The sequence below is a fragment of the Tympanuchus pallidicinctus genome, unplaced genomic scaffold (genome assembly GCF_026119805.1).
Source record: "Tympanuchus pallidicinctus isolate F22 unplaced genomic scaffold, pur_lepc_1.0 scaffold1, whole genome shotgun sequence".
NCBI lineage: Eukaryota > Metazoa > Chordata > Aves > Galliformes > Phasianidae > Tympanuchus > Tympanuchus pallidicinctus.
Genome location: NW_026294618.1, coordinates 61,694,680 through 61,710,039, shown reverse-complemented (window position 1 = coordinate 61,710,039; position 15,360 = coordinate 61,694,680).

The following is a 15,360-nucleotide window of genomic DNA, read 5'->3' as shown; positions in this document are numbered from 1 at the left end:
TGCCAGGTGCTGGGCGGTGGATGCCAAATTGTTCATAGCTAACCAGCGCCAAGATACTATGAACGGACACTGCAAACTATGGAAAAGAAAGGAGAAGCACAAAAGGGAAAAGTAGTCATGGGAACGGATGCATGCTTGTATGCAGGAAGCAAATGTAACTAAGTGGCTTTGAATGATTTGTAATGCTTGCATACAAATACTACCTCTCAAACTTGATTTACTCACTTTCTTCCTGGATATCGGCATGTGGACCTTCAGATGAATGCCAAAGCAAAATTTTGTATAAAAGGACTTGATTGAGATAAATATTGTAACTTGCTTTCCCAGAGGACCCTTTACACTGTCTTTCTAAATGCTTATTGGCAGAATGGTGGTTTTTCAAGTGGAAAGAATTTGGTTGATGCTGCGTTCATGCTCTGTCACATGCTGCGGTTTGAGCAGCAGCTGCTGGGTGAACATGAAGCTGGAAGAAGGGGAGAGTTAGCAGTGTTAACTGTGGACTGGGAACTGCTGAGAAAAGCAATCATTTCTAAATTGCTCTCTTCCTAAATTGTGAAGGCTTTGCATTAGAGACACTAACTCCTGAAATGTCACTGTGCCTTTTTTCCCTTTTTGTAATACTAACCCATTTCTGAAAGACTGGGCACAGCTTCCTCCTCTCCCTCGTGATGTTTTCAGCACTTTTTCAGACTTTGGCAGCTTCCCAGTCAGTTCAGATTCCCTGCCAACAGGCTCCCCTTATGGCTTGTTTTATAAAGGGCTGATTGCTTTGATGGCTGATAAGGCAAAGGAGAGTGAGAGAAAGGGAGATCTCATTGTTTTAAAAAAAAATAAAGGCCCCCTCCCTTGCTTTTGAAAGACATCCTGCAAATAGAGTAGGTCCAAATCTTGCAGGTTTGAATCATATGGGAGTTCACCAAAGGTTAAGACTGTTCCTGTGATGCTCTGTTTGTGATATTGGGAAGTGGAAATATTACATCAGGAAAGGCTGGGAAAAGGGAAGGAAGACAAATGGAAGTCTGAGACTAGGAGAAACAAACATGGTGAGTGGAGTGATGAGGTATATAGCCAGCCAAGGGAAAGGAATGGAACAAACAAGGAAAAAAGTTGGAAAGAAGAGATGGAATGAGAGTCAGAAATGAAAATGGACTGACAGTAAAATAAGACAGTAAAGTAAGAGAGTCGCTGAAAAGTGCTGGAGGAAAGCAAGGTTGATAAATAGCAGTCATATGTGTGCCTTCTTGATAGAGGAAGGGGGAAGAGTTGGAACAAGGCTGAAAGAATAATAAGAGATAACAAATGTTATATTCAGCAATAAAAGAGTGAATCCAACCTGAAATGAAACACTGGCTGAGGCATGAAACATTAAAAACATTAGGGAAGGACTAACTCTTCCCCTCCCACTTCTGCCACCCTGAAAAATTTACTTGCAGCAGTAACGTACAGACATATCCACAGCACAGGTTTTTCCCTGCCAAATTTTCCACAGCTTCCTGCAGGATGCTTTTCTGCTTCTAACTGCTGCTGGGGCTGTCTAGACAGCAACAATTAATTTCAAAGAACCTTTTAAAGAATCCTGTTTTCATTCTGAATTGACTTGGACACAAAATGTTTCAACTGTTTACAAATCTGCAGTTGAGCTAATTACATCTGTTTTTATGCCAAAAGTCTAAAGCTTCTGCATGCAAGGCTGTATCATCCAGTTAAGGATAAGGGAGGTCCACATATCAGTCCTTGCAATCTCACACTATTTGGAGCTTTGTAATTCTGTATTCATCAGAGCAAAGATTTGCTAAGCACAGGAGTGAAAAATTCTTTCTGGACCTTGTTCAGTAAAACTTACTGACCACATCCAGGGATGATTGGCATGTACATTGCTCCTGCCAGAAGATTTTTTTTGTAGAAAACCTGTGCTGTCTGGTGACATACTGTCTCTTCAGGTCAGTTTGTACTCCAGTAATGCAGCCAGCGTATTTCAATATCGAATTTAATATTGACATTTAGTGCTGTGCAGATAACTGTTTGAGTTTTATAAGCTAGCCATGATTATACTCATCCTTGAGAGGTTTACCTCAGTACTTACTGCAGAGAAACACATATTTTGGATCCATCCAGTGTTTCCTGTCTGGGATCTGATGTGGGCTATTAGAAAAACTTTACTTACCTTAATGATGATGCTGTTTATCAGCTATTCATGTCTGAAGAACTCCAGTGCAACATGGACATCTCCTGATGACTGGTTTCTATGTCCCCCAGCTGTATAGGGTAGAAATATAAAATGAAATGTTCCCTCAACGTGCACAGGATCTTTTGGCAGCATCAATATTTCAATTGATTTCCTGCTCATTTCAGCAGAGCCACCCTTATCAGTGCAATTACTCAGGAACATGCAAATGACAACAGAAGGGACAGACTGCTACAGATGTCTGGGCAAGAACACGTGGTCCTGTATGCCTGTGCAAAGCTCTCTTGTGTCGCAGCCTAGACTAGCTCATTAAGTACACTTCAGTCATGCTGCCTTTTTCCAGAGGGAATGCACAGCATATTGATACTTATTTTGTTAAGATTTTCAATGGATGAGGACTGCAGAACAATTATTACTTCAGGATAATGCAATGTCAATAATTCTACCTTTGCATTTGGACATCATTTATTTTTTTTTCTACACCTGTAGCTCCTGATGGGATTCCCATCCGTTTCATGTTTACTGTCATAGCACAGACAAGAAAACTCCAAAAACAGTGCATAATATCCTGTTCATTTTGTGTCGTATTTTCCTTCTTTCATTGATACAGCTTGTTGTAGTCTCAATTTCTGCACAGCACCAGTGCAGCTGCCTGACTGCTGCAGGATGTGCTGCATACATTGTCCGTGGCCATAAAGAATGACAGTGGGTTCTGCTCTGCTGGGGATGGCTGCAACACCAGAAAGGAGTGGTTTTGAAAAGAGGGGGAGAGGAGGATGGATGTGGATGTGGATGTGTTTGAACTGCAGGTATCTGGGGGGTCTAGCCTTGCAAAGCTGGTTTCTGAAAAGAAAACCCTGGGGTGTTTTCTCTCTCCAAAACCTGAGTTGAAGCAAGCTGTGCTTCTGACAAATACTGGCATTTTGACTTTTGGGTGGGATGCTGATAGCACTGGCTGTTACTGTGTCCTGACTTGTCTGTCTCATGACATAACAAACCAGAAACGTGTTGGATAGCTCAGCTCAGATTGACTCTTTTTCAGCATCAGGATTTGGTAAGTGCTTTTGTTATCAAGTCTGTCTCTTCAGGCTGTAGAGGGGGCTTTGAAGGTTCAAGAGACAGTTGTCTACTTGATGTCTTGTGGGTCACGGATGCTGGACTGTGCTCAGGGCTTTTCAAAAGCAGCCCTAGGTTTTGGTGAAGGTGGAAGGTGCAGGGTGCTCCCACTTTCATACTAAAGGGTAAATATTCAGCACTGATGTATGAGTTGTATATACACTAAAATCCTTCCGATGACTACCAGAGCACAGTGAGAAATTGTGTTTTGGAATAATGAAGGCTTCAGTTTCCAACTGGTTTGCTGCGACCATCTGGTCTGATCTCCTGTATGCACAGCCTACGGAGTAAGCCCAAAGGTCATGAAAATAAAATAAATGAGTTAAAAAGACCCACACAACAAAGGGTAAAAGTGAAATTCAATGCACTTTCCCTAGCTTATTTTGTGGATTTTTGCATTCTTTGTCAATCAAAAGGAGATTAAACTACCACATTAGCTTATTACTTGGTTAAATGTTATATAGTCCATTGGCTTCAGCTAAATGTCTCCCCAGTTATGAGGGACGTCTAATGCTACTCAAGCTAAGAAGCAGTCATTAGAATAAATTAGACATCTCAGTAAAGTGGCTTTCATCTGAAGTTGGGCTCAATGTAATCATGGCCTTAAGGGCACAGCTTGATTGCTCATTGCATTGCATATTTAATTCTCTAAGTACCATTTTTCTACAGGTGAAATGTCTGTCTTTTTTTTCATGTAGGTCCTTTCAATTCAATGATGAAGGACCTCAAGTGCTTCTTGAAGCCTCTTTGAGGGGAATTCTTTTTTTTTACTCACATACTGATTTTATATATATATATATATATATATACACACACACACACTGATATATAGATAGATAAATAAATAGGAATATAGGGAAAGTTCTTGCTTCTCTTGCCTACCAACATCTAACCTTATCTGAGCTCAGCAGTCAGAATATTTTCCAGCATCAAGGAAGTAGAAAATATTGAAGTTTATGGAATAACACCTTAAACTTCACAGACTGTTAAATGTTGGAGGATTAAATATTGAATCTCCATGCCTAGAGGCTGGGATCACAGAATATTCCAGCCCTCCTGCAGCTGTCATGGCTGAGTTCACCTGTCACTTGAGCAAACCTGGGTGAGGCACAGCATTGGAAGGAACCTTCAAGTTGTTCCCAGCTTTGAGAATCAATCAATGGGAGGAGAGGATGTAAGCATGATAGCTTTCTGTGCTCCTTGGAGCCATCAGCCAGCCTGCTGGGGTACTTCCCAGGCTCACAAGGATGTCACTATTTGCAGCAGTGGCAACCTTATCTTGTGACCCTGTAGATCTGCCTCAGCATTCTCTCATTCTCTCTAGCTTTTTTCTTTTGCTCTCACTCTTTTTTTTTTTTTTTTTTTTTTTTTTTACCTTCTGGAGGAAGAAGATAGGATGCTGCTGCTCAGCAGAAACTAGATCTCTTCCAATTACAGCTGCTCTCGCAGAAGCTCTGCCTGGTGATATGCTTTTTTTTTTTTTTTTTTTTGTCTTCCCCATGAAGGTCATGAGAAGGGAAACAGAAACACCAAATGAGCTCTGCTTTAAGGGATAACCTCTGTGGTATCTCTCTTTTTGCACTGGAAATGTGCAAATAGAAAAAAAACAGTCTTCTTTCCTTTTTTCTTGCTGCAGTACACTGTCTCTCCTGCCTGGCATACTGATTTGCTGGAGGATTCAGGCAGCAACACAGAGGAAAAATCATGAAGTACAAGCAGGCCTTGCTCAGTACTGTATTACGACTGGACTCCTCTTGCCACTTCATATTCTTTTTTTTTTTTTTTTTCCCCCACAGATATCAAAATCCTTCTTGTATAAAACAGTGTCATGTTTCAACAGTGACACTTGCTTCTTTTTTCTCTTCGACCTTCAGCCAAGGAGAATGGCTGGGATGGGGCTCACCAGTCATCTCTTGGACATGTTAGTAATCTTCCTTGTCCCTGTATATGCTACAGTCTTTTCTCAGAGCATTTTTGCATCCTTGAGACTGCATTGCACTGCCAGGATTTCTCAATTGTAAGGTGGTTGTTGCTTTTCTTCTTGTCTGAACTGTAGGCTGAACTGTGCACAAAGCCTTATTTCTGATGCTGAGCCTTGCAGTCATCAAGAGAGAAATCCAGGAGCTACATGCTGTTACAACTGTGGCTGTGCTCTTACTTCCAAACCTGAAAGGTGCATCTGAGCTTCTCTCTGCTCTGAGAAGAGCTACAGACTTTTAAAAATGGGCAATTCAAAGAGAATTATAAAATGCTTGGGGAAGGAACTAAATAAAATAGCACATCTAACAGAAACCTCAGATGTGAGTTAAGCTTTCAGAATCTTTATGGATTATTGTGGGAGAGATTTTGGTGCTTTCAGAAGATAACGCTGTTGTTGCGGATCTTGACCCACAGTTCACCTAGCCTGGAGTGTTGTTTGTAAGAGTGATGATAGATGAGGATGTAGTGAAAAAGCTGAGCAAGACAACTCTGTGCAATGCTTGGTGTTCTCTCAGCCTTGTCCTTTCTGAACTTATTGGTCCCTGGGGACTTCTGTGAGGAAGTCTCTTGAACTGTTCTCTTGAACTGTTGCTTGCTTTTCATTGAGAAAATGTTGCTATTTCCTAGCTGCACCATGACCTTCCTGGGATGCTTGGTTTCTTTTACCCCTTTAGCAGATATGAAGTAAAATCAAGGCAATCTACATCAGTCATATTTTACTTAGCCATGGGTTTATTTTTCATTTTGCAGAACTGCAGTAAGAGAGATTCTTCCCACTGTCAAAATGGTGCCATTATATAGGTCGACTTTTGTCTGGACCATCTATACATGAACTTTTGGAGCCCTCTCAGTACTGTAAGCCCTTGCATTCAGGTATGTTGATGACTAGGAGGAGGTTTTCTGAGATCTGGAAATGAAGTGAGGATGCTGGAAAGAGACAGGTGGAAATGCAGGCCAGCAGGTCTGAGCTGGCACAGAGGCATATTGCCTTCAAATATATAAGGCTAGAAAGTACTGGAATGCAGTTTTATCCCTTATGTTAAACTATACCTCTCATTTTAGATTCTAAGTGGAAGTAACCTTCAGAAGAATGTGATTTGAACTGATTTACTCACTATTATGAAAGAAATCACAACCATCTGAAGAACAGTGTGCTCTCACCTGCTGTGAGGATCGTCCAGCCACATCTAGCAGAGCAATTAGCATCAGTAATTACCTGTTATTTCCTGCAAATCCACTTACAATTTAAAATGACTTTACAATTACTGAATAATACTTGTTAGTGTGAGAGTAAGCAATGTTTTTACTGTTCCACATTTTAAAAGGAGTATAGGCTCTTAACCCTGTAAGAAAGCAACTATTTCTGATATGCTTTCTGAGATGCACAGTGTGCAAAGATGCAAACCTTATTTGCTTCATGCTGCTGATTACGATGCAGTCAACTGATGTTGCTTGCAAATGGGATAAATTAATTTGCTTCTTAAATTTTATGTACTGTGCACAGAACAGTAAATTACCACATACAAGATTCCTAAATAGCTAAATGGATTGTTCCACTTATTTTGTGGAAGCATATTTCCTAAAAGATATTCTCTGAAAATTTACTGACCCTGAATTACCCGATGTCTTGTGTAAGAGACAGCTGATCAAAGAGATTGTCTTCCTATCCACCTGAAATGCACTGAATGATAAAAGAGATCATATGTAGTGATGAAGCTAGGGCATCCTATTTTATAGTTACGTCACTGGGACTTTGACTGTTATTCCACTTCAATGCCTTGGAGAAAATAAATGTGCTCATGTTTCTTACTTCTTTCAAACCAGACCTTGCATGTAGCATAAATGACTTCCCAGCTTTCAAGCATGATTTTACAGACTCAAAAGCTTAATATGAGTATCTGCTTGGAGGAGGTAGTGCCCTGTAAACTGCTAATAGGAGTCAATGAATCCTGATTGATTCAGCAGGCAGAGAATATTTGATGTTTAAGATCATAAAATATTATGAGAAAATACATTAATTTTACTGTCTGCTGCCTGGAAAAAAAGGATGAATTTCATTAAAAGGAAGAATAAAAACTTGTTTTTCTGTATTATATAAAACCATAATGACATTGTGTAGCTAACTGGAACTGACAGGAACAAGGCCAAGATTCTTACTATCTTTAACCTTGCTGCAGCAACAACAGAATTTAGCTCAGATGGGTCATCTTACCCTGAACATCACTGCTTACTTATCCTATCAAGTTATGGGGTGAATGTGATGGGCAACTGGCAGCAGGAAAGGTGTTTCACTGGTGCTATCCTGCTCCAAAGCCCTCTACCAGCATGCCAAAAAGCCCTGTGATGTCACCTTTGTCTGACTACTGATACAGAAGAACATCAGTGAAAGGGTCAAGGTAATTCAAGTCTTTACCTTCTGAAGGGAATACCAATGTATTTTCATAGAACCTAGCTGTCAGCAGGAACCACTAATGTGAGAGGACCTGGTTTTACGGAGAAGATCGTTTTGCACTGTCTGAGGCATTTTGTGCCACTGTTGCCAGGATGATGGGACAGCTGGACCAGCACTTGAATTTGTCCCCGTGGCATCTGTTCAGAGCTTTCTCACACAGCTTTGCTGTGCAATTGAATCCCTGTACCTTCCCTACTAGGAACAGTGCAGGGCCAAAACTGGAAGGAACAGTGCTGTACAGAATGTCTAGACTGTTAAATGGTTAACAGCAGAGCTCTTGTTGAGATTAAGTCACAGCAGCAGCATAATGCTGGCTCTGTCCTCATCTGACACTTCCTTGCTGCTCGAAAGGAACCGCTGGGGAAATATGCTTTCACAGGTTGTTGGCTGCACATCCACATCCCTCAGAGCCTTGTGTGATGAGGAATGAGTTGAGGAATAGGGAATAAATAACCAAGTGCTGGTCACATACATGCTCCGTTTTTGCTGTCAGCACAACCCTAAAGGCAGCTGGCACTTGGTGTGAGGTAAAGCTACTTGGGGGTCACCTCAATTAACAGCAGGGCTAGGATAGGGCCTTGCCTGACTTCACAGATAAAGCTCAGCTACTTTTTCATTTACTGAGAGGAACCTGACTAAAATGAGTAATTGGGCTCTTAAGCTACAAAAATCCTCTGGCAAACTGCTGAAGCAAAATCCTCACTGTGTGTCCCTGATGGCAGTGTGCTATGTGCTGACAGACTGTCTTGTGGTTAGCAGGAACAGGGGAAGTCCATAGCATAGGAAAAGCAGTATATAGTTCCTAATTCTTCTTTAATTTTGGAGTGAAATTACACTGAAAAGCAAATGGTCATGGTCAGTATTGAAAAATGAGCTTATTTGTCTTTTTGGATGCAGAGACGTTTTTGGCATTGATTAAGTGTAATGGACTGCAATGCATGGATTTCAAGGTAAGAAATGATTGATCTCTAGTGGGGAGATGCTTGTTTTTAGGGCAGCACCCTGGTGACCTATGAAACAGCATCAGCAATAAATGCAAAGCTGTCCCAAACTCAACCTGCTGTAGAATAAAGAGGAGCCCTGTTGTTGCAAAACAATCTGGTAGCATCACAGACTCAGCAGCTCAGCCTGTCACTGTGTCAGTTGGTAGCAACAGAGGCCACAGCAATGTGGCAAGCTGAGGGTAATTGCGCTGGCAGAATGCCTGGATCTCTGAGTTTACACATTAATAAGCTATGTCATATTTTTTAGAAATACCCATTCATAAATTTTAAAGTAAAATAACCTCTATGGAGTCTGAGTCTCCATTCGTACCAGAGGTTACAGCCATAATGCATCTGTGGTGGGGCAAGGCTCTGAACATGGTGTTTTCCAGATCTTACAGAACAGTCACAATTTCCTTTTTTCCTCTAATGCCAAGAACCACATTCCAATTTTTGAAGTAACAGGAGGTTTTTTCAATTTTCATTCAGAAAGTAGCTCTTATCCCTGGAGGTATTTAAGTAATAGGTGGGCAGACACAGCACTGAGGGACTTGGTTCAGTGATGGTACTTTATACATCAGGTTGATGGCTGGACTTGATGACCTGAAAAGTCTTTTCCATCTGGATGATACTGTGGTTCTTTTCGAAAGGCTCTTGTGGCTTGAGGTTTTATGTTGTTTTACTGAGACAGCAAAGGAAAGTGCAACGCAGTGGGAAGCAGAGAGGATTTTGCCTATTTAATTAGAGGATGAACTCTTCAAAGACTTTTAGATCCCAAAGATCCCAAGGAAAGAAAAAAAAGCAGCTGAACCCATTTCCAGGCACAAATCACTGATTAGTGTAACAGCAAACTTCAAACTGTTTACTTGTACCACAGAGTTGTATGTTTCAAACAGTCCACTATCATCCAGTTTCAGAGAGCAATAAAGTGTATACTTTGAATGAATGGTCTGAACAATTATGGGGTTTTGGACTAAGTGTTACTGTGAGATATACTGCCTTTCTGCAGACTAGGAAGAGAAAGCAGCAGATTCTTTCCCCAGGAGAAAAAAGGGTAAATATTAGTTACTCTTTGGCAACTTGGCATGTGGTGGCACTGCAGCCCAAGAAGAGCGATTTGCTGGTTAGCTGCTGTCACAGGTTACGAAATAAATGTTCATGCATTGGGTAAAAGCAGCATTAGAGAACAAGAAGTTTTAGATCAGTGATTGGGGGATATTTTTTCCTGGCCCTATGGCAAAGGGAGAAAATCTCTTTGTCAGGTTCTTTTTGGCAGTGCTTTAATTCCCAAGCCTATACACAACTTATCTTTGGTAGGCTGACTCAGGTTGTGAAGAGGTCAGTATACTGGGTCCCTCAGCATTCTGGTCCCATCAGGGCCCCTGTTGAGCATGCTGACCTGATCACCCAGCTATCCCACTCTCCCAAATACCAAGGTACTTCACACTATCCAACATTCTAAATATGTCACCCATGTTGCCTGACTGCCTGAGGTTCACTGGTCTGTATCCATTCTGATCTAGACTGCGTGTGTAGGAGCATGGCCACATTCACTTCCAACCTTTGCTCTATGAGCAACAAATGTTGGAGCAAAGCAGAGGGAAATATTGGATTAGCATCATCCTTTATGCAGCTGAACCAGAGTCGCAGCTAATGTTGGGCCATTGGTGCTACTGATCATATGGTAGGAAGGGTTTTGTTTGGAGATATTTCCAGGGTGGCTACTCCACAGTTCAGTTGGAACTGCAAACTAAAAGGTGAGAGATGTTGAACAGAGAAGTGGCTGCAAATGATTTCTGTGGTGAGGACGGCACTTCAGCCTTGTGATAGATTTCCTCAGAAAGCTAGAAGAAGGCTAAAGAAGTTGAAACTATTATTCAAAGCATTTAAAGAAGAAAAAAAATCCACCACCACCAACTAAAAAACCCCTTTGAACATTGCTGTTTATAATTACATAGGAATTGAAGGCTTTCTTCTCCTTCATAGCTAGAAAGTGCTTTCCTAGATGAAGTTTTTAGAGGCTCAGATGTAATCAGCTAAGGAACTCTTCAAACAAGCTTGCTATGTTTTGATTTGGTGCAAATAAGAAGCAAAGTAATAGAAATAGCTATTCCAAGAATAGCTAGGGCTTTGAAATGCTGATTTTAAGTGCTGCATGCTGCCATTTGGCTGTCCCATCATAATAATATGGAACGAAAGACAATTTCCCTCACTATAAGCACTCAGAAAAATACTTACAAACAAATGGAAATAAAAAAATCCGTCTATGTTTTTTCTATTTTTTTCCTTATATATTTTTTCCTGTATTTCTTCTTTATATCAAAATGACAATAGCAATATTTCTTATGTCAGCTACAAAGGATCCAGTTAACAATTTCCTACCACTAATAGTTACTGGATTTACATTACCATTTGAAAAGTCTGCTCATGTAGGGCGGTGCTATAAATTCACTGTAAACACTCATTCTCCTGCACTGTGAACTGATGATGAGAGGAGGTCTGGGATGATGCCTGTGCTGCAATCAGAGGCGCAAGCAGGGCATGTACAAGTGTACTAGTGTCAACGTGGATCTACGTGTCTGGGGATGAAGGCTGGAGAGCAGTAGCAGCAGGGGAGCCAGCATGGGAGCTGCTTGAATCTTGGGTAAGCTGCTACCTGAAGCCTTTGGCATTGTTATAATTACATGGCTCTGACAATAGAACTGGTTCAGGTCTATATACATGCTCATCTGTATCTACATACATGCTTCTGCCACACACCTAGCACCTGCCTTTTTAACTTACGTCTCATCACCTTGACACTGCCTTTCCCTCTTTGGCCCAATGTACAGAGGTTTCATTTGATTGGATCTTGTAGCTGGAATCAGTCATTCTCAACTTACCAGCTATAGAGAGATGGGCACTGTCATCTCCTTCCTTGTCCTTAAACATTCCTACTCTGAAGAGGCTGTAGCAGCTTGTATTAGGATGTGAACTTCCACCTGCTAAATGGCTACTCATACTGTAGGTATTTTGTCTGTGCTAGATGGAATGACCCATATGCATAGCCCTTTAAATATTCTTGCTTTTCCCTGTGGTCTTGTATCAAGCAAGAGTAAGCAGCCAGTCTGCATGTGGGCCACACGTTGGACGTACATGATTTAAGTTATTTTTTGAAATCACAAATATTTTTAGGACAGCTATTGTTCCCTTAGATATGAGTAATGGTTTATCTGGTAACGTGGATTCCAATAAATGAATAAATTGACTTTTTTTTTTTTTAGAAATGTATTAATGAATCACATCATCTACTGTTTGGTTATTTCTTTTGCCCTACAACTGAAGGGCGCTATACTGAAAAAAAGGAAAGAATTACTCTATTGCACTGTTGTCTCGTGCTTTCATTGCTATGGGATGTAATTGCATTAGCTTCTGTACTGTTAGATTTCAAAAAGCTAGTTCATAAGCAGTAATAACATTTGTGGCAATCCGAGCTAAGTTAATGAAAAAGATAATCAAATCTAATGCTACAGGGCATGATATCTGATATCTCTAGGGGGTCATGAAGAGATCATGCAGCTGACTCAGGGAAGGGAAGGAGGCATTTGTGTGGGGGAGTGCAGAAGAGGAAAGAGACAGCAGAAAACTGAGGGTCACCTTGTTCAGAAGAGCTGTGAGCTGGTCGCTGATGGAGGCAGGAGGGTATGCACTAGACGTATCACAAGGATGAAGATGCTTATCAAGCTAATGATATTTTTAGTTAATGCCAATGGTGAGGTATAAGTTTCAGCTGATCCAGACATTTGTCTCTATGTGTTGACTGGGAAATTGGATTAAGTATTTTGTGTGTGCTTTTGCCTTGCCTGTAAACACTGAGTTGGTGGCTGATCACAGGTGTCATTTGAATAAGATTTTTTTGCTTGTTTGTTTGTAAACCTCAACTTCATGCTGGAACTCACTTCAGTGACTGATGCCAATGGAAAAATCTTTGCATGTCTAAGACAGTTCCCAGTGGCTGTGTTTTCCTGCTTGTAATTATGTTTGCAGCAAGTTGTCCATGCGGGCACTCTCTGCCACATTTTGTTGTGTCATTTGATGGTCTCAACAAAAGCATGAGCACTGACCAGTATCAGAAATAGTGCACACTTTCCTTCTATGTGTGCAACTAATGAAGTTCAGCAAGACAGGCATGACACAGTAATTCACTGATCAGTTATCCACTGATAATTTGAGCACTGTTATTGTCTTTTGCCTGTGTGAGATGGAAGAGCCTGTATTCACACAAGAATTCAGCAACAATATTTTCCTAGCCTCATAATAATGCCCTAAAGCTCTCCAGAGCAGGATGATGAGAGGGATATGCTGAGATCACAGCAGTGATGGAAAGAAACAGGAGATGTATCCAAAGGAGATGCAGAGCTGTGGAACTCAGAGCTCATGTCCGGGTACAGAAAAGTGTCTTTTCTCCCACTCAGTGCAGTTACAGCAGGATGGTGAAATAGCAGTCAGTCCCACTACCCTCAGAAGCAGAGTCACAACAGCTTAGAACAGAGCTAATGCACCGCACTACCATGCACATGTATCCTTGCAGCCTATGAATAACATTTGCTCATAACACATATTTACTTTGAAAAAAATAAAGGGCTATACTTGATACTTGAATACATTCATTTCTCCAGAACAACAACTAAGCACAGAATTCAGTAGGAAATATGTAAAAAAGAGTGTTTGGTCCAAAAGCTCTTTTATGAAGATCCGTATCTCTTAAGAATGTTAATAATGATTTCATGCACTTACATTTTGGTTCTTTGGTGTTTACAATATTTATTGAATTCTTCTGCCTCCTTTCTAAGCTTGTCAGAAAAGCTTAATTTGTAGGTGTAAGAGTATTTGCAGTGTTTCTCCTGACTATTTTGAAAATCTCAAAATATCCAGCTGCTAGGCTTTAGATCTTACCATAAAAAGGAAGAAATAATGGCAGTAAATTTGCTTGCGCTTATCATGATAATAATCATGTAAAGCATGGATTGAAGAAAATCCAGCAGTGAGTTTAGAAAAACTGATTAAAATCTACTATATACAAATTGGCTGCGTCCACCCACCACTCCCACAGTTCCTCAGATTATCACCGTGTTTATATTTTAAGTGTCTGCAGCATGGAGTCATTGAAACTATATCAGATTTTAATAAAACAAGGTGGTGTGGGATTTCTGTGGGGCTGAAGTTCAAGTTAAGAGACTTGAATATATAACACCAAACACAGACTTTGTCTGAGTTAATACCAAATGGAATTTTATTTCGTTTTCTTCCTTTCTCTCCTTTACAAAAGAAAAATTAATATCTCATCACCTCTAAGAAAGCGAAAGTTATTCTGGAAGAGTGAGAGATTGCACAGTTCCCAACACTGCAAATAGAAGTAGTTATTTTAAACAATAGAATTCAACCTGCCTTATTGCTTCTCTCTCTCTCTTTCTGAATGGACCTGTCTCTGCAGGATGGATTCTCAGCTGCTAAGCATCCAGGTGCTAATTTATATGTATGTGAATATTCAAGGTTAACAAGAATGTGTTCCCCATGGGAGAAATAGTCAGTGCCATTCAGATTACATTTCTCTTTCCCTCTCTGCCATAGAATGGGCTGTCAAAAAGGTGTCTGATGTAACTGTAGGCCTCTTTCTACTCACACAAACAATTTTGATATTTCCAGTTGGTAGTAGGTGATGTATTTCCTTGACTAGATGGCCAGCAGGGAGAACAAATGAAATTAAATATCTAAATTAAGGAAATAGAGGATAAATTTAACTCTTTTTTTCCTACATGACTGTAGTTGTCCCTTGTATTCCTGTAAAGGATGAGTTTTTTAATTAATTACTATTTTACAGGAAATCAGGCATCAAGACCCAACCATATGACCCAGGTCATATCTGGACTGGAGACTGGAAAAGAAGACTAATAGCTCAGGTTTTCAAGTAGGTTGCCCTCATAACCAGAGGCAGATGCCTGTCTATCACCAGTTTTACTGGATTAGATTAGCAGCATAAGCACAATTTTTCTTTATTTCATCTCTGATGGAATTATGCACTCATCTGGAGGGTTAGGGAGGGAGGTCACCCTAGGCAGGGCTTGCAGCACGTCTCAGAAAGGCATGCTGAGCATGGGGACATGTCTCTATAGACTGCTCTCACTTTTCCTGCATGGACTTATCCAAAATACAGTTTAACATACAGAGACTTCAAAGCTGGCCCTGTGCAATGTGAGATAAGCTTTGGCAGGGCTGATGCTTATCTGTCGCTAAAAGAGCTGGTAGGTGCTGGTAACTGTGTGCAGTCAGTTCCTGCACTCTGCTCTCCTTTGCCACCTGACCTTTTATTATGCAGCATGGCCCAGCAGTCCCAGATAAGGACTTTAATTCCATGCTGCTGTGTTGTTTCAGTTCCCAAACAGCTGACTGAGTTAAAAATGGGTTAGACATTGACCATTCTTGGATTAGACCAGGGTCCTATTGCTTTTTAATCTTTTGATAAGATAACTGAGTCACGGTTTTAAAACTCACCACAGCATAGATTTCCAGCCTTCAGATCATTCTTACTTTTATTCCCTGAATTCTTCTTTTTTTCTTTTTTTTTTTTCCCCAGGCCACCCAGAATGAATACAGGATTCTGTGGA